This window comes from Salmo salar, chromosome ssa09 (assembly GCF_905237065.1).
Source record: "Salmo salar chromosome ssa09, Ssal_v3.1, whole genome shotgun sequence".
Lineage (NCBI taxonomy): Eukaryota > Metazoa > Chordata > Actinopteri > Salmoniformes > Salmonidae > Salmo > Salmo salar.
The window spans coordinates 18,404,242-18,421,105 of NC_059450.1; the positions used below are offsets into that span (position 1 = coordinate 18,404,242).

Below are 16,864 nucleotides of genomic sequence, written 5' to 3' on the forward strand. Positions count from 1 at the left end.
AGGGGGGGGGTTAGAAGGATTACTTTATCCTATCCTAGGTATTCCTTAAGGAGGTGGGGTTTCAGGTGTCTCCGGAAGGTGGTGATTGACTCCGCTGTCCTGGCGTCGTGAGGGAGCTTGTTCCACCATTGGGGTGCCAGAGCAGCGAACAGTTTTGACTGGGCTGAGCGGGAACTGTGCTTCCTCAGAGGTAGGGGGGCCAGCAGGCCAGTGGTGGATGAACGCAGTGCCCTTGTTTGGGTGTAGGGCCTGATCAGAGCCTGAAGGTATGGAGGTGCCGTTCCCTTCACAGCTCCGTAGGCAATCACCATGGTCTTGTAGCGGATGCGAGCTTCAACTGGAAGCCAGTGGAGAGAGCGGAGGAGCGGGGTGACGTGAGAGAACTTGGGAAGGTTGAACACCAGACGGGCTGCGGCGTTCTGGATGAGTTGTAGGGGTTTAATGGCACAGGCAGGGAGCCCAGCCAACAGCGAGTTGCAGTAATCCAGACGGGAGATGACAAGTGCCTGGATTAGGACCTGCGCCGCTTCCTGTGTGAGGCAGGGTCGTACTCTGCGAATGTTGTAGAGCATGAACCTACAGGATCGGGTCACCGCCTTGATGTTAGTGGAGAACGACAGGGTGTTGTCCAGGATCACGCCAAGGTTCTTAGCACTCTGGGAGGAGGACACAAGGGAGTTGTCAACCGTGATGGCGAGATCATGGAACGGGCAGTCCTTCCCCGGGAGGAAGAGCAGCTCCGTCTTGCCGAGGTTCAGCTTGAGCTGGTGATCCGTCATCCACACTGATATGTCTGACAGACATGCAGAGATGCGATTCAGTCGCCTGGTTATCAGAAGGGGGAAAGGAGAAGATTAATTGTGTGTCGTCTGCATAGCAATGATAGGAGAGACCATGTGAGGATATGACAGAGCCAAGTGACTTGGTGTATAGCGAGAATAGGAGAGGGCCTAGAACAGAGCCCTGGGGGACACCAGTGGTGAGAGCGCATGGTGCGGAGACAGATTCTCGCCACGCCACCTGGTAGGAGCGACCTGTCAGGTAGGACGCAATCCAAGCGTGGGCCGCGCCGGAGATGCCCAACTCGGAGAGGGTGGAGAGGAGGATCTGATGGTTCACAGTATCAAAGGCAGCAGATAGGTCTAGAAGTATGAGAGCAGAGGAGAGAGAGTTAGCTTTAGCAGTGCGGAGAGCCTCCGTGACACAGAGAAGAGCAGTCTCAGTTGAATGCCCAGTCTTGAAACCTGACTGATTAGGATCAAGAAGGTCATTCTGAGAGAGATAGCAGGAGAGCTGGCCAAGGACGGCACGTTCAAGAGTTTTGGAGAGAAAAGAAAGAAGGGATACTGGTCTATAGTTGTTGACATCGGAGGGATCGAGTGTAGGTTTTTTCAGAAGGGGTGCAACTCTCGCTCTCTTGAAGACGGAAGGGACGTAGCCAGCGGTCAAGGATGAGTTGATGAGCGAGGTGAGGAAGGGGAGAAGGTCTCCGGAAATGGTCTGGAGAAGAGAGGAGGGGATAGGGTCAAGTGGGCAGGTTGTTGGGCGGCCGGCCGTCACAAGACGCGAGATTTCATCTGGAGAGAGAGGGGAGAAAGAGGTCAAAGCACAGAGTAGGGCAGTGTGAGCAGGACCAGCGGTGTCGTTTGACTTAGCAAACGAGGATCGGATATCGTCAACCTTCTTTTCAAAATGGTTGACGAAGTCATCCGCAGAGAGGAGGGAGGGGGAGGAGGATTCAGGAGGGAGGAGAAGGTAGCAAAGAGCTTCCTAGGGTTAGAGGCAGATGCTTGGAATTTAGAGTGGTAGAAAGTGGCTTTAGCAGCAGAGACAGAAGAGGAGAATGTAGAGAGGAGTGAGTGAAAGGATGCCAGGTCCGCAGGGAGGCGAGTTTTCCTCCATTTCCTCTCGGCTGCCCGGAGCCCTGTTCTGTGAGCTCGTAGTGAGTCGTCGAGCCACGGAGCAGGAGGGGAGGACCGAGCCGGCCTGGAGGATAGGGGACAGAGAAAATCAAAGGATGCAGAAAGGGAGGAGAGGAGGGTTGAGGAGGCAGAATCAGGAGATAGGTTGGAGAAGGTTTGAGCAGAGGGAAGAGATGATAGGATGGAAGAGGAGAGAGTAGCGGGAGAGAGAGAGCGAAGGTTGGGACGGCGCAATACCATCCGAGTAGGGGCAGAGTGAGAAGTGTTGGATGAGAGCAAGAGGGAAAAGGATACAAGGTAGTGGTCGGAGATTTGGAGGGGAGTTGCAATGAGATTAGTGGAAGAACAGCATCTAGTAAAGATGAGGTCAAGCGTATTGCCTGCCTTGTGAGTAGGGGGGGAAGGTGAGAGGGTGAGGTCAAAAGAGGAGAGGAGTGGAAAGAAGGAGGCAGAGAGGAATGAGTCAAAGGTAGACGTGGGGAGGTTAAAGTCACCCAGAACTGTGAGAGGTGAGCCATCCTCAGGCGCTCTTATCCAGAGCGATTTACAGTAGTGAATACATGCATTTCATAAATTTTTTCCGCGTACACTTGACTTGAATGATAATGGAAAATGTAGATTTCCGCCTAAATAGACATAGCCAAAAGTTATAATTTTTCATGATGCCCATAAACAAAAACTAGCAATGCTGCCTAGTTCTAGAAAGTACGGGAACTCACCTTTCTGGTAGAAATAGTTATAAATTGCTGAGGTGAACTCACTTTTGAGGACAAGCTCAAGTACATCTTACAAATATTATGAAAATATAACAAAAATCTTCAACAAAAGTGTGGGAATAGGACTTGAAATGACTGAAAAGCTTTTAAAATATAGTAACAATCAAATTATGAAGTACTTATTATAAGATTTCATGATCATATTTAGTTAGTGTACAAATGTGGCCCCATTTCATATAACTGATGACAGAGCATTTTCTGTAAAGTCTCCTCTGAGTGATGCAGAGACACCATTCAAATTGCTGCAGACTTATTAGAACTTCAGCTTTATGCACAAAGTGACCAACAGAAAGTGGTTGTAATGAGATGAAACCACAACTGCTGGAATCGCTAGACTGTCCACTTTCATATGCCGTCTCCAAGGTTGGGCTCCGTCGTTTAGAGGGAGAGCAAATCTATTATTTGTCTGGATAGGCCAGAAAATGTGACACGTCATTCCCTATGCAAATGTGGAGTGTGAAACCTGACACTTCAAGTCTGCTCCGCTGACAGAGTGGTAGTGGAGAGAGGACAGCTGGGGCTTTCTGGTACTGGACCCTACGACGTTCAGATCGCTTTGTACACCAAAATGTCAGTCAGAACCAGTCCAGAACCGCTCAAAGTCCCCCTTTATAAGAGGTATGTAAAAGTGCTCAATTTAATGATTGTGTGCAGGTGGCCGGGAAGAAAGCTGTGGTGATTGGCCGCAGTAAGATTGTGGGTGCGCCCATGCATGACCTGCTGCTGTGGAACCACGCTACCGTGACAACCTGCCATTCAAAAACTGCTGACCTCGCTTGCTGAGGTAAACCCAAGCCCAGAACATGTCACATGCTCACTCAGAACATGAACACACTCACAATCATAACCTGTCATATACAGGCCATTACTACAGCCAACTCATCATGATCATGTATACAGGTAGTAACATGTCACATACAGATCCCATATACAGCAGCACTAATGTACATTAGATTGACAGACTCATTCCACGAAAGACACTAATATAGTATTTTGATGAGATCCATCCAATCCCCTCTCTTTGCAGGTGGGCAGAGCTGACATCTTGGTGGTTGGGATCGGGAAAGCAGAGATGGTGAAGGGAGATTGGGTAAAGAAAGGAGCGGTGGTCATCGACTGTGGCATTAATCACATCCTAGGTTAGTATGGTCCCCTCCATTGGTTTCCCTTTTGACAAGTATTCTTTATTTTTAGAACAAGTATGTGAGCTAACCATTAGTGTGTCATCAGTTCTCCATGGAGCTGGCACTTTTCTTTATGGGTAAAGTTTAGGGGCACTTATGTTTGTTTTGACTGCATGGTACCTCTCTGTCCTCCTAAGATGGGACAAGGCCCAGAGTGGGAAGTGTGTGGTGGGGGATGTGCACTACTCCTCTGCTAAGGAGCAGGCTGGCTTCGTCACTGTAGTACGAGGAGGAATGGGGCCCATGACTGTGGCCATGCTCATGCAGGTAGGTGGAACCAACCGGGTATTGAACACGGATTGTCTGTATTTCTCAAGAATACGTTAGCCCACCAAGCTAAAGCCTTGGAACACAAGTCCTCAGATCTCAGCCAAGGTTACGTGAGTGTAGCTTACCGATCCACCTCTGCTACGAAGGCAGTGTCATCCCTACTAGTAATTACACAAAACACTTGACCTCCAAAATTCATCCTGTGAGAATTCACATTTCATGGGAAAAGTTGGTGGTCATTTTGTTTGTGATGGAGCAACTCCCTGTCCTGTGGCCTTATCAATGTTATTCACCTGTTTCCGCAGCATGACATTATGGAAAAAACAGACTAGGTTAAAATGAATGTGGAGCATTTTGTAGTAGATAAGGTGTTCCTTCAGAAGCTAATTTCCCTCTTTCTGGTAATCCTCTGAGCTGAGGTAATTGCATTCTAACGACATGAATGAATAGAAAGCAATTTTCCGTTTTATTCACTTTTATGTCACTGTGCAATCCACGGTTGCTCAGAGCACATTCCCTTAGAATTAATAGCTTTTGTCCATAAGGCAGAACCATAGCAAATTTCCTTTGAGTTATGTACAAATTCCAAGCTGAATGTGTAGTCAGAGCTTTTTATTGGCTGTGTGGTTTGCGACTTTTCTTCATCTCCAGAACACAGTGCCAAGCGCTTCCTGGAGTCTCACCAGCCAGGCAAGTGGAGCATCACCTACATCAAGCTCAACCTGCAGAAGCCTGTGCCAAGGTTGGTCCCCTCATCCTCTGCCTACCTTCTCTGATGTGGAATCACTCTATTTCGTAGTCGCTTAGTCATACTTTTAATACTCCATACTGTTGCTGAATAATTCAACCATCCAATAACTGAGGAGGCTCTAGTCTTGAGTCTCTACCTTCATGGTGGAAAGCCCTAAACTTGGTCCTCAGAGACTTGCGGAACATTTTCTGTCTGCTGTTACTGCTGACTAAATGAGTGTGATCCGACTGTGGCCCTTTAGTGACATCGTGATCTGACGTTCCTGCATACTCAAGCCCATCGACCAGATGGCCAGGGAGGTGGGGCTGCTGTTGGAAGAGGTGGAGCTCTATGGGAAGACCAAGGCCAAGGTGCAGCTGGACATCCTCAAACGCCTGCGGGCGCAGCCTGATGGGACATACGTGGTGTTCGCTGGGTACACTCTGTCTGTCTCGCTAGTTATTTTGTACTGGGTACAATAACCTTTTGTTCTTGACTTGAATCTGTTCTTTTTCTATCATGTTGTAGGTGTAACATGTACAAATGGGCTCCTTTTCACTACAGTGGCCTGGTACAGAGCTCTTGATTTGTCAAGATTGATGATCTGCTATGCTCTCTGAAACGTTTCACACCAGTGTTAATGTTGTCTGTATCTCTAGAATCACCCTCACCCCGCTTGGGGAGGGGAAAAGAACCACCACCATAGGACTGGTCCAGGCTCTGGGGGCTCACATGAAGCTCAACGTCTTCGTCTGTGTCCGCCAGCCCTCCCAAGGCTCCACCTTCGGGATCAAAGGTGAGCACTGGCTGCTGCTGCTGTTTGCCGACTGGTTGGATCTTTTGTGTGAAGGTGTTATCAATGCTAAATCACTGGAATGTTCTATCTACAGGAGGTGCTGCTGGAGGTGGATATTCCCAAGTTATTCCCATGGAGGAGGTACTTCACTGATTGATCTCCCTTCTATTCCAGACATTAATCATTTAGGAAGGGTGTTTCTGCATAAAGCTCTGACCATATAGCTTAATTCTGATTCCAGTTCAACCTCCACCTCACTGGCGATATCCACGCCATCACAGCTGCCAACAACCTAGTGGTGGCAGCCAGACGCCCGCGTGTTCCACGAAGCCACCCAAATAGACAAGGTGAACTCTCTCTCTCTGTTGACCTCTGTTGTTGAGAAAGATTGCACTGCACAAGGTGGTATTTCATGTTTGATGAATGTGTGTGTCAGTCCATTTCTTATCTTTCTCACTCATTACCTCTCCCACAGGCTTTATATAACCGTCTGGTCGCCCTTAGTGGAGGTCAGTGGATGTTCTCCCCCATCCAGATAAACAGACTGAAGGTAAAAACATCAGAACAAAAAACTGATCCATGGATGACAATTGGATAATGCCGTTATCATCTTGGCTGTGCTAGTGAGAGAATTTCTCTGCAAGTGTCTGTGTGTATGACTCCTATAGAGAGTGTGCATTGAGAAGACTGACCCCACCACTCTCACTGAGGAGATCAACCGCTTCGCCCGCCTGGACATGGACCCAGACTCTCTTACCTGGCACAGAGGTACTGGAGATGCACTGTGTCTGGTCTGAGGGGAGACACAAGCAGCTGTTATTGTGTATACTGCATACTATCAAAAATCATGAGAAATAGTAGAATGTTTTATGGGTCTTTGCGTCATTTTCAGTGTTGGACACCAATGATCGTTTCCTGAGGAAGATCACCGTTGGCCAATCACCGACTGAGAAGGGACACACTAGGGAGGTGTTTTTTTTTACCATTAGTTAGTCACCTAATACTGACATGTTGACTCCTGTTCTGTCCCCCTCCCCCAGGCCCAGTTCAGCATCTCGGTGGCCAGTGAGATCATGGCCGTGCTGGCTCTCACCAGCAGCCTGGAGGACATGCGCCTGGCCACGGTGGTGGCCACCAGCCGCAGCGGGCAGCCCATCACCACAGAGGACCTGGTCAGTGGCCCTAGTCTTTTTCCTCCACTGTCAACCAACACATAGGCTGTCAACACATTCAAGTGCTCTGTTTTTGACAACATTATACTGTGGTTGTGCAATGATCAGTGGTTGGATTGAGGTTTGTGATGAGTGCTTGTTGATTCTGGGCTTGAAAGATTCTTCCTAATCTTTCACTCTGTACAGGGTGTGAGTGGAGCCCTGACTGTGCTGATGAGGGATGCCATCAAGCCCAACCTGATGCAGACTTTGGAGGTGGGTGGGGGCCTCAGGGCTTCAGAGCCACAGAGCCGGGGGGGATGAACTGTACTGGCCCGGTGACTGGAGGAGAGGGAAGCAAAGCAGCGTGGGAAAATGGGTTTTAGATTCTTTAATTGGTTAGGGTAGTGTGGATGTGAGGCTTCCTACATTCTCCTGGAGCAGTGATAACGCAGTCTGGAATAGACAGAAGGCATCTGCTTGTGGCTGTTTTTAGTTTAGTTACTAATCCCCTATATCTCTTTGAGAAGTACAGAGGTAGGATTTGGTCTAATCAACAGATATTTCAAAGCCTAGAACTTGCTTAGCTAAACTTATGTTGACTGCAGATAAGTGATTCTGAGTCGGAATGGTTTTTGATGTGGTACACTGACTGCTGTGAGTCTGAGTGGTGACATTGCCACAGGCTGTGTGTGTTCTGCTGCTGTGTGACTGAGGCGTTTCGTCAACATCGCCTATGGCAACTCCTCCATCTTGGCTGATAAGATAGCCCTGAAGCTGGTCGGCCAGGAGGGCTTTGTGGGTGAGTGGAGCTAAAACACACAGCCTCTACCTTGGCAAGAAACAAAACTATGAACTAGTCCTGCAATGTGAGTGTTGGTTGTCTCTCTCATGGGTTCAGCGCTGACGTCTGAGCCCTGAAGATTTTTTTTTAAATTGTTTTTATTTTACCTTTATTTAACTAGGCAAGTCAGTTCAATAACGGCCTAGGAACAGTGGGTTAACTGCCTTGTTCAGGGGCAGAACCACAGATTTTGTCAGCTTGGGGATTTGATCTTGCAACCTTTTGGTTACTAGTCAAACACTCTAACCATTAGGCTATCTGCCGCCCCACGCACGGAGATGCACGGAGGCGGGCCAATGGTGAGTGACTGCACAGTTTACCGGGGGTCTCTGAATATCTTTCTATCTCTGTCCTAATGGTGGTGCCAACGGGCAGCTTTCAGAAAGACTGCTTCAGAAAAAAATATCAAAGGACAGGTTTTTACACTCAAAGGAAAAAGAGTGGTTGCTCACTGCAGTGAATTATAATCATCAGATCAGCCTGGAGAATGTTCACACGTTATTGTCACATATCTTTCCGTATGGAATGTTCTATCCCGCGTCAATGAATGCAGGTGCACTGCTGAGAATGTAATTACATTTCCTGCTGTTTGGCGGTCACACAGGAAGACCTCATTCATATTCACTCTGCTGCTGCTTTAGCTCTACCCCCACAAACACTACTAAGTTTCATGTCATTGGGTAGGGATTGATCCCATAATTCCTTATGCTAGTTTGGTGGCTGTTTGACTGGACTTCTCCCTTGTTGCAGGTTACTGCTGGAATGCCCCTGCCCAAAGAATATGTGGAAGAGGTAAGACACTACTCCGCCCCTCACCCACTGTCTAACTTCAGCCCCTCCCCCTTCACACCCCATCACATCAATGAATGGGCATCCATCCTAAATGTGTCACTTCCCCTTTATGAAAATGTTTTGTTAATGGCATATTGCCCATCCTCTGCACTAAGTCTTGGTTGTAAGACTCAATCATTCATTAGAAGGCATCAAAGGCATGAGCGTGGTATTTGCTCTGTGTCTTGTGACCTGGTTTAATTCTCATCTGATGCTATAAGTCGATCTGAATTACCCAGGCCCATCCATTATGGAGTGTAATTAGGTCCAGTTCACAAGCTCCCTTCATTTACATGGACCAGTGCCTACTGCTTACATGTGATCATTGATGCGAGTAGAAAATGGCTGCACTTAACTTGCTCTTCAAGGTCACTGGGGTGTCTCTACAAAGGCAGAGTATACTCAATATGTTATGTAATGGCTATATATCAACAAAACCCATTGTGTGTTCTTGCGTAGAACCTTGAGCTTCTGGGGAAGGGCTGCAGTAACATAATTAAACAGGTGGAAAATGCCACACACTTTGGAGTGCCAGTGGTGGTGGCCGCCAACGCTTTCAAGTAAGTCCTAGTCATGGTGAGCATCTGAAACTATTTTACCGCTATTGTCCTGTGTCTTAAGTGCTTTGACCTCAGACCTTTGTGACCCTGACTGCAGGACAGACACTGAATCAAAGCTGGACCTGATCTGTAGCCTGGCCAAGGCAGCGGGAACCTTTGATGCGGTGCGCTGCTCTCAATGGGCTGAAGGGGGTGCTGGTGCTGTGGCCCTGGGACAGGCTGTGCAGAGGGCTTCTGGGACCCCCAGCGACTTCAAGTTTCTCTATGATGTAGAGGTAAAGCGAGCGTTGGACCTTACTGAAAGACCTTGGTTTTCACTTTATGACATAGGTGCATTGATTTCATCCTGCTCAGGTCATAAAGGTTTTTCTCATCTTGACTGTTCACTGGCTGGACTTCCATTCATACCATCTCACTATCAGTCTTGTGTCATGTCCGTAGATGTAATCACTGATTCACTTCTTATGCTCCGATGACTGTTTTAATCACAGAGTATCCATACATCAACCCCATGTCACTCCATCAGTCAATGTGCGACTGACAGGTGAGGAGAGATGTGCCTGTGACCCCTGAGTCGAGGCTAGTCGAAATGTGAAATGGCTCTATTCTCCACTACAGTGGATCTGTCAGAGACAGGAGCAGGACTGCTGCTGTACGCCCCTCTGGTGATTGGTGACTGCCCATGCGACTGACTGAGAGCACCAGGGGAATCACAGAGGAGAGGAGCAGTGGAATATTGGTTGATTCCTGATATAGGCTATGCAATGGCTTCCCACTGGGCACAAATTGGTTGAATCAACGTTATTTCCACATAGATTCCACTTCACGATACATTGACAAATTATGTGGAAAATACATTGAATTTGAAAAAAGTAATCAACGTTGACTGTTGAGGGTGAAATTTCAACCACAGGATTATGTCATGGTAACCAAATTTCAACATAGGAAAAACCTTGTATAAAACAACGTCAGATCTTCAACGTTATATCCACTATCAGAAAAAAAAGTTATAGGCTGGGCAGCATCTCCTACAGGAGAATTGATCATTCTATAGTTATCCCTTTGGTCTCCTATCCAGGGTTTTAACCAAGCCCAGCTATGATATTTGTCACTGACTTTTACCAATGTACTATCGTGAGAATGATTGTTTAGAGATCTCCACTTTAAAAACCAAATTGATAAACTGCTATCGAAAACATTCAAAAGGGAAGGATTAACAGAGCAAATTAAATATGACCATACTTTGTCACTCATATCATCAATTATGCTATTTAGGCCTATATAGCATTTGCAAAGTCATCAACAGCTATTTTTGTCATTCAATCCAGAATTCAACAAAAAAATTGAGAATATGATAGGCCTAGAGTTTCAAGCTCCGGTTGATTTTCAAATTTAATGATGTTTATTGATATTGAATTGTGATTGGTTGTCAACACAACCAAATATCAACATTTGAAGGAGATGCTTGGATAGTTCTATCTGTGCCACTGACTTAGTCTGGCTTTAATTCCAGTTTGTTTACAAATGAATAATTGATATGTTGGATTCACGCCTCCATCTCAAACAAAAATCTAAGTTAAACAATAGGACTACATCAAATCAAACTTTAAATGCACTTTAAATAAAGTTTTATTTGATTTAGTCCTATTCTTTAACTTAGATTTTTGGTTGAGATGGAGATGTGAATCCAACATATCAATTATTACTTTGTAGACAAACTGAAGACTAGTCAGTGGCACAGCTGGAATTAGCCAAGCACAATATAAATCTCCTTCAAATGTTGATATTTAGTTGCATTGACAACCAAACACAATTCAATATCACTTTTGAAATACACTATATATACAAAAGTATGTGGACACCCCTTCAAATTAGAGGAGTTGGCTATTTCAGCCATACCCAATGCTGACAGGTGTATCAAATTGAGCACACAGCCACGCAACCTCCATAGACAAACATTGGCAGTAGAATGGCCCGTACTGAAGAGCTCAGTGACTTTTAACTTGGCACCGTCATAGGATGCTATCTTTCCAACAAGTCAGTTTGTAAAATGTCTGCCCTGCTAGAGCTGACCTGGTCAATTGTAAGTGCTGTTATTGTGAAGTGGAAACATCTAGGAGCAACAACGGCTCAGCCGCGAAGTGGTGAGCCACACAAACTCACAGAACGGGACCGCTGAGAGCTGCGGCGCGTAGCATGTAAAAGTCCCCGGTTGCAACACTCAATCCCGAGTTCCAAACTGCCTCTGGAAGCAATGTCAGCACAAGAACTGTTCGTTGGGAGCTTCATGAAATGGGTTTCCATGGCCGAGCAGCCGCACACAAGCCTAGGATAACCATGCGCAATGACAACCGTCGGCTGGAGTGGTGTAAAGCTTGCCGCCATTGGACTCTGGAGCAGTAGAAATGCCGTCTCTGGAGTGATGAATCCCGCTTGACCATCTGGCAGTCCAATGGACAAATCTGGGTTTGGCGGATGCCAGGAAAACGCTACCTGCCCGAATGCATAGTGTCAACTGTAAAGTTTGGTGGAGGAGGAATAATGGTCTGGGGTTGTTTTTCATGGTTCGGGCTAGGCCCCTTAGTTCCAGTGAAGGGAAATCTTAACGCTACAGTATACAATTACATTCTAGATGATTTTGTGCTTCCAACGTTGTGGCAACCGTTTGGGGAAGGCCCTTTCCTGTTTCAGCATGACAATGCCCCCGTGCACAAAGCGAGGTCCATACAGAAATGTTTTTTCGAGATCGGTGTGGAAGAACTTGACTGGCCTGTACAGAGCCCTGACCTCAACCCCATCGACCACTTTTGGGATGAATTGGAACGCCGACTGTGAGCCAGGCCTAGTCACCCAACATCAGTACCCGACCTCACTAATGCTCTTGTGGCTGAATGGAAGCAAGTCCCCACAGCAATGTTCCAACATCTAGTGGAAAGCCTTCCCAGAAGAGTAGAGACTGTTATTGTAGCAAAGGGGGGACCAACTCCATATTAATGCCCATGATTTTGGAATGAGATATTCGACGAGCAGGTGTCCACATACACCTGCTTGTGTAGTGTAAAATATATAGCCTATTAACTTGTTAACAAATGATATGCAGGATTCACAGCTCCAACTCAACCAAAAATAAATGATAAAGAATGTGATTAAGCCAGTGGCTCAGATGGAACTATACAAGCAATAGATGCATATCATTTAAATGTTGATATTTGGTTGTGTTGTCAACCAAACACGAGTCAATGACTTTTACATTAAATACAGTAAATAGATTAATGTTAAAACTATCTTACAAACTAATGTAACATTCAATCTTAAAATGAGTAACACATATCAATGGCCACATTGAGGATAATGTGACTATACTTTTGTTCTTATGTAATCATATTAAGCGTGCATGTTCAAGATATCATGCATGGGTTGTCGCAGGTCTGTGGCGATCTTCACAATTGCTGTTGTACTCTGTGCAGAATCTGGAACGGCATTTGTGTGACAACTAAACCAAAAATCGGACTTTGTTTTTCGATTGGAATTTGGTTGTGCTTTTATATGTTTGAAAGCCAAGTGATAACACATTGGAAATTCAACTTACTTTTGGCTGTCTTTTTGAGTGGGTTGTAATCTCTCACCAAATATTACCCAATTGTCCACGTTAAAATGACGTGGTGTGCCCAGTGGGTTGGTACTGTTGCAAATGCACTAAATTGAAACATGTTGATGAAACCGTGTAGATGACCTGAACCAGTTTTATGGTACTCATATGTCATGCATATGTCTATTTTTGTCTGTCTGAATCACTTTTAGCTGCCCATTGTGGATAAGATCCGGATCATTGCTCAGAAGATCTACGGGGCTGATGACATAGAGCTGCTGCCAGATGCCCAGCACAAGGTGGAGCTTTACACCAAACAGGTACAATAGCTATGAGACCAAGGATTTTAATCGAGATGGTTATTTGTTTACATGATTTCTGGAGCTCATTCTACTCAAGGACATGGGCCTTCTTCCTTCCGTTGTCAACTTCTTCCTTGAAGGTTCAAGAAAAAAAGAGACTTAAGGCCAGACTTTTTTTTGTTGTTGAAATTCTATCAACAAAGACTTGCATTTCTATTTGAGGTTTTAATCTCCTTTCAATGAATGCCATTATTGTCTTGTCCAGGGCTTTGGGAATCTGCCCATCTGCATGGCAAAGACCCATCTGTCCTTGTCCCACGAGGCGGATAAAAAGGGCGTGCCCACAGGGTTCGTCCTGCCCGTCAGGGACATCCGTGCCAGTGTGGGTGCTGGGTTCCTCTACCCTCTGGTTGGCATGGTAAGAAAGCACTGGCCTCAACAGAGAATCAACTGAATTAATCTCTTGATCAGAGGACACAAAAATACTGATATTGTTCTTTTTTTCTGCCCCATCCTAGATGTCCACGATTCCAGGGCTGCCCACAAGGCCATGTTTCTACGACATTGACCTGGACCCTGAGAAGGTCAACAAACTATTCTAATTGGTGCTCCACCCTGTGTACCTGAAGGAATCCGCTAACATTACAGCTATACAAATGACATCAATACATTTTTACATTTTAGTCATTTAGCAGACGCTCTTATCCAGAGCGACTTACAGGAGTGAATGCATACATTTCATAATTTTTTTTCTCCGTACTGGTCCCCCGTGGGAATCGAACCCACAACCCTGGCGTTGCAAACACCATGCTCTACCAACTGAGCCACACAACAACCCATACTAGTTTACAGATATGGTTGATGTCTGTGATGATTCTGGATATTCTCTCTTTCGATCTCTCCCTGGTCTGTTGTCTGCAGCACCCACAACGAGCCCTAAATGAAATGTGGTGGAGCAGTAACTGGAAGCGCTTCCCTCCCCTGTCAATAATGTCCTTTATTTTTCACACAGTCGCTGACGCCTGTCAATAATTCAATTGCTCTGCCTGTGGCCACTGAAGGGTAAATTTAAAGAAACTCAAACTGTTTGTCCCCTGAGACTAACTCTGCATTAGTATTCTAGCAGGGAGAAATGACCTACTTAATATTCCTTCAATAATCACCTCTGAAAATAAACAAACCTTCCCAGAAGCTACTGTATCTTATCCCTCCAGAAGTACAGTGTTGTGTCTGATAATACTGTGCATGGCAAGGAGAAACTAGGGAGAGGGAGGTCTCAGATCATGAATCAGGTGGTTATTTGTGTGTAAATCAGACTCTGTCTACTGCCATGGACTGGTAAAGATTCAAAACAGTGTTGAAAATTAAGCAGAACAAATTCTGACATTGCTGCATTATAAAAACTTCTGACATTGACCATCCTTGTTGTTTAAAGATTTGTCCTAATTGTGCCTCTCTTAAAATGTTTCCTTTGGTTATTCTATATTACAATATAAAATAGAAATAATGTCGAATACTGTTAAAGTACTGTACACTAATTGAGTCTGTGAAATTTGAGCATGTTGCTTAAAATCAATGTCAATGTGTCTGGTGGGAAGAAGACTGAACCAGGTTTTCGTCTAGAATTTTGCCTGTGCTTCGCTCCATTCCATTTATTTTTTATCCAGATAAACTCCGCAGTCCTTAAAGATTACAAGCATACCCATAATATTATGCAACCACTTGAAAATATGGAGAGTGGTACTCAGTAATGTGATGTATTGGATTTGTCCCAAACATAACACTTTGTATTCAGGAAAAAAAGTTAATTGCTTTGCCACATTTCTTGCAGTATTCCTTTAGTGCCTTGTTGCAAACAGGATGCATGTTTTGGAATATTTTCACTCTGTCAATTAGGTTAGTATTGTGGAGTAACTACAAAGTTGTTGATCCATTCTCAGTTTTCTCCTATCACAGCCATTAAACTCTGTAACTGTTTTAAAGTCACCATTGGCCTCATGGTCAAATCCTTGAGTAGGTTCCTTCCTCTCTGGCAACTGAGTTAGGAAGGACACCTGTATCTTTGTAGTGACTGGGTGTATTGATACACCATCCAAAGTGTAACTAATAACTTCACCATACTCAAATGGATCATCAATGTCTGCTCTGGTTGAATCTGTGTTTGAAATTCACTGCTCGACTGAGGGACCTTACAATTATCTGTATGTGTGTGGGGTACAGAGATGAGGCAGTCATTAAAAGATCATGTTAAACACTATTATTGCACACAGAGTGAGTCCATGCAACTTTAACTCAGCAAATGTTTACTCCTGAACTTATTCAGGCTTGCCATAACAAAGGGGTTGAGTACTTATTGACTCAAGACATTTCAGCTTTTCATTTTTAATATATTTGTAAAAATGTCAACAAAAAAATATCCACTTTGACATTATGGGGTATTGTGTGTAGGCCAGACGGAAAAACATTTCAATTTAATACATTTTGAATTCAGGCTGTAAAAAACTAAATGTGACAGTCAAAGGGTGTGTATACTTTCTGAAGGCACTGTACGTTGTAGTGATAGTGGGCAGGGCATTGTGCTACAATCCAATCAATGCGTCACTATGGAAACCGGGTAGGATGCTGCTCCTTTGAAACATGTAAATGAAACATACTGCTTGCTCTCTGAGAGAGCTCTGTCGGACACTTGCACACAGACTGCGGCTTGTCAGGACGTCTACAGGTATTGTGCCACCATGTATCTAATGGCATTGGGGAATTAAGAAATATTTTCCCACAGAGTTGTACAAAACAGTAAGTAGAACATGATTATATATATATTATATATATTTTCTGAATAATTGTATTTTAATTGCTACTTGACCATTTAAATAGATACAGTTAAATTATTCATTCATTGAAATGAATTGTAATTTATTAGGGTAGGACCTATTTGAAGAGAGGGGTTACTTCTTCCAAAGGTATCATTTGAGAGAATATACTATTGTTGTTGTTTTGCTCAATGCTTTTACCTGATTGTAACCTTCTTCTACCTTTCATCTCTTCTATATTAGCCTAATAAATGCAAATGTGATAACAAGCTCAATATTCATTGAGTCATGGATGAGTCATGGGGTAAAAATAGACAACTAATGTTGGGTCGAAATGATCTAATTGGCTCTCAAAATTGTGACTCATTCATGACAATAAAGACCTTTAAAGTTAGAAGCTGTAATATTGATGAATATTGTGGTTCTGCAAATAAGAACTTCAAAGCCATTTGTTGCATCTCCTTTGAGACTACTGTATCTGATATGTATACCTTAAAACACGCTTACTACTTTTTCACCAGGAAAACGTTATTGATTGCGCAAATCTTCACACTTTCGAACAATTCATCAATGTGTGCGTTTTATTCATAGGGCTGATATCCTGCCAGAGGGTCTTCAAGGATTTTGTCCTCTGGTGTCATGGTTGAGTAATGTTTTGACACATCCAACTTCCTCTGGAAGATAAATAACTGAAGAGCTGGTCTGATAATAAATCAACCATGTCAGTCAAAGAGGCTTCGATTGGACACGCTCAGGGAAGAGTGGGTCTGAGGAGAAAGCTGACAGGTCCTCCACGACGACTCCTTGGTAAATCAAAGACTAGCAGTGACATGGAGAGGAAGGGAAAGGCTTGGGGACAGAGATCAGGGGATGGCAATGGGACCAAGGAAGATTCCATGCCTGGCTGTCAGGACACAATCTTTGAAGAGGTTCCACTGGAATCTACCACAAAGAGCCCTCGGAAATCCACTGATTCCAAAGAGGAGGCAACACTAGAAAACACAATGGGAACCACAAAGTCACTCTCCACAGAACAAAGTGATGTAAAAGCTGACCATTCAAACCAAAAGCACAAGAGGGAAAAACAAGGCATAAGGAA

At 44.8% G+C, this 16,864-nt stretch overlaps 1 pseudogene; it reads left to right on the forward strand.

The window, feature by feature from the left end:
• Window positions 1–3,004: 3,004 nt before the first annotated feature.
• Window positions 3,005–15,198, forward strand: LOC106610875 (C-1-tetrahydrofolate synthase, cytoplasmic-like; annotated as a pseudogene).
• Window positions 15,199–16,864: the final 1,666 nt, after the last annotated feature.